Below are 4,076 nucleotides of genomic sequence, written 5' to 3'. Positions count from 1 at the left end.
GTAGATGTTAGTTTTTCTCCTTTCCTGTGCTTGCTTACCCCTCGGTTTCCTCAGGGCCACACTATTTAAAGAAGCTCCCATTATTTTCAGTAGAGTGATTTGCCATAGGGAAATATTTGTGTCCCTTCACTGGACATCTGCTATTGATATGAAAGCAATCAAGAGGAAAAAATGACTGTATGAAGCACACTTAACTTTCACGCCTCTTCATCATCCCACACAAGTGAACGCAGGCAGGGTTTCAATCAAAAGTATAATGGAAGGATATTGGAAGCAACAAATTGAGAAAAGGTGAATAAGACAGTGGCTTGATTTTACAACCAGACTATTCACTTCTGTAATATTTTACCTGCCTACTTTTATTTTGCTTCTAAAACAGAAATATAATATATCTGCTTACAAATATAATATTAAATGATCTTTTTCCCTTACAAAACAATATCTGAAGCAAATTATATAATTTTGAGAACCCACAGGCTTTCGATCAGCTTAACATGCACATTTACCTACTCTCAACATCATAAATCTGTTAAAATATAATGTCATCACAGGTTGTGGGGATAGGGGTTAGAGTTACATCTGTGCTTCCTGAACTGACTTTTTCATGGGTCTCCAATCACTGATTGCTGTGTCTGCTTTCTTCAAGTTGCTTTAGATGAGATGGCAGTGTAGTGCTTCACAATGGTATGAAATGTTGTTAAAGTAGTGTTCACAGGAGAATCAATTTTTGATGAAAGACAGGAGCAAGATATAAAGTACACCTCCTTTGTCATTCAGCTACAACTGCAAGAAAAACAAAAAATGTCCTCCTTCATATTCTAATAGGATCAAGTGTTATTTACATGTCACACATTCTATGACATGACTGCATCAAACTAACTATATAAACTGGTCTTAAGGTGATAACATGAACATAGCATCTCCAGAGAAGGGTTAGCAACAGAGATGGAAGTAACTTGCACTTCATTTACAATAGATTCATTTTAATTTTTAACAATGAAAAAAAAAAGGGGGGGCTGTATATTTTCTTCCATTAGTCACAAAATCTTAGTTAACCTGTGGTTTTGCTTTTAGAAAATAGACTTATGCCAAAGCACAAATGCTAATATACAATGCTAATACAAAGCCATTGGAAAAAAAATCTTTGACAGCAGACAAACCCAAGAAGTTCACATGCTGAAAGCTAACTAATTTGATACCTAGTCTGGCTACTTCTACTGTGAACCTTCAATTCAATGAATGAATATATATATAAATATTTTTCCAGCCTCTAAACAGAGACACTATCTGAAAGTAACAGACCATCTAATAGGCTTATATCTCTGGGTAGGAAAAAGATAAAGACATCTGGAAAGAAAGTTTTCTTTTTGCACTTCTTCTGGGTGTTTCCAATTAAGGGGAATGTTCAAACTCTTATACTGTAGAGAACTCCATGATAGACATGAGGTTGTCTATATGGGTAAATTGACTGGCATATTGTAGCAAAATAATTGCACTCCTAAAGTTTTCCTGGCATAACTCCCTGTGTTGATATTTTATTCTGGAAATATTGCTCTGCTTGAAAGTTGAGAATCCTGTTCCTATTACACTACTATTATATTCTATATTATATCGCTATTATATCCTAACACATTGCTATTTCTATTATATTGCTACTTTGCTACACATAATATAAAATTTAGCCTATATTTGTATTAATAAGGAATGTTGACCCAGGAGATTAACATTATAGAACTAGCAGGGAGGGAGGAGGTTATTATGGACTGCATTTTGTATATACAAAAGAAGAACTGCGTGCATGTTTGTGTGAAAATGTTTGCCTGGAGATGCTATGTTCAAGTTATCTCACAATTGTGAGACTTGCATCACATGTGCTACGCACTGGGCATGTCTACACATGCAATTAATGTGACATAATAAACCTTAGGGCTAATCATGCTGGAGTTTATTGCTCATGGGTGCCATGTATACACATGCACCTGGGACTGCAGCATGTTGAGCTGGGTTGGAGCAGTCCTGACTGGCAGGAGTCCCAGGGGGTCAGCCTACCAGCCTGAGGCTGCTCTGACCTGTCTCAACATGCTGCGGAGAGGCTGGATGGGGCATGAGGGTGCTCTGGTACAGGGCTAGCTGGCAGGCAACCCCTCCACTGAAGCACCCTTGTGGCTCAGCCAGCCTGTCAGTGTTTACACATGTGTGGCTGCACAGTAAAGAATGCTGTCACAGGATAGTACTTGTGTGTACAAGTACAGGTTTCCTTTGCTTTATGCGGGTTCTGTATGTCTCTTATACGATGACCCTTTTTATACTAAAAATTCATTATATGCGAGGTAAATTCATTCTCATATGATCAGTGTGGTGGAAGTCCACAGTCAGCTGCTTTGTGCTGTGCATTGTGGGAGTGACATGCACCAAAATGTAGTCACCTGTGTGGATCTGTGCTCCTTGCTCATTGTCTGTGACGTGTTTCTGCTCACCCTCTCTTCACGCCAACTAAATATTCACCACCACCCTGTGCTTGTGTGTACTGACTGCTATTAGCGAGTACCGAAATTGTCTTGTAAAAATGGTAGAAATGGGTCTGGCGGTCAGTGCAGTCAAGGTCCTGGAACACATCCCTATTTATTACATTGAAGAGTGGGTTCCCTTGTTGCAAATTTGAGTTATGCGCTGTTCCAGGAATGCATGTATACAGTATGAAGTGAGGGAAACCTACACCAACATACAGTCGAGTTAATTAGTTTGCTGCAGCCTAATAAGGTTGCATATGTAGACGCAGAGACTTTACTGAATAGCTAATTAGGCAACTCCACAGCAAACATCTTATATAGATGTGCCCACTGTTAAGTATTTTCAAATCAAAACTTAGGAAGTCACAGAGCTTTTCTGCTATTGTAGGTGAAGAAGGGGAAAGAGGCTTTTTATTTTAATGTTGACTGTCATAACAGAAAGGATTTGGCTTGGCAGTGATTGTGGCTGCCCCAACAGATCTACAAACAAGATCTGGTCTTAGGCATGTTTAGCTGTTCAACCGAATACTTACAGAGGTGCACTGAGATTAAATTAGATCTGGAACCAAATGTTTGCTCTCAGCTGGAGAGACAGGTGAAAGTTCTGTTCCATACTGTGTCTACTTCTGTAGCAAACCTGAGCCAGTAGCAAAACATCCATGCCACCTGCTGCACACTGATGAACAGCTGCTTCTCTACCCTTCCTCCTATCTGGATCCCAAGGATCCTCCATTGATTCCCCCTGAATATTGTAACTCTTGTTTAGTTGTTCCAACATTTTTCTTTCAGAAAAAAGGTAAAAAGGGATTCCCAAATTTACAGGAAAGTCATAGTCAAAGGTTGTTTTTCCTAACATTTAGATCAGTTTTTCAAAAGGGATCTCTGAATTTTCCCCCCTTTGACTCCCATTCATAGTTTTAATAGGAAGTAAAAGAATGCATTTCTTAAAACGTATTCAGGGCCCCTGTTCTCACAATTAAAAACAAGCATCTCTTCTTTGTCCCAACATGACCAAGCTGCATACTACTCATCATGAAAGGGGGAAGAGGAAAAGGGGATACTATTGTATCTTTCAGGTCATTTATACAAATCATCATCAGGACCCCAAAATGCAGCCATTTGTGTTATATGTGACAATATTTAATGAGGATTTGTCAAAATATTTTGCTTTGTGCATGTTGCCAAGCGAATGATCAGAGATTAATTCCAATGCCAGCAGGCCCCAGTAGCAATATGTAGGAAATACTATCGGCCTCTGTGGATGATTGACCATCTTGCATCGTTTTGCAGTGACTCCTGCAGCTGAGTTCATAGAATCATATAAGTAGGGTTGGAAGAGACCTTGTAGATCTTCAGGTCTGACCCCCTCCCTGGGCAGGAGAAAACTGGGCTCAAATGACTCCAGCCAACTAGGCATCAAGCCTCTTCTTAAAGACCCGAAGGGTAGGAGCCAGCAGCACTTCCCTTGGAAGTTGGTTCTAGATCCTAGCCGCCCTGACAGTGAAGTAGTTCTTATGGATGTCTAATCTAAACCTACTCTCCAACAACTTGTGGCCGTTATTTCTT

This window comes from Crocodylus porosus, unplaced genomic scaffold (assembly GCF_001723895.1).
Source record: "Crocodylus porosus isolate Cpor-Errol unplaced genomic scaffold, CroPor_comp1, whole genome shotgun sequence".
Taxonomy (NCBI): Eukaryota; Metazoa; Chordata; order Crocodylia; family Crocodylidae; genus Crocodylus; species Crocodylus porosus.
This window is presented reverse-complemented; position numbering follows the sequence as displayed.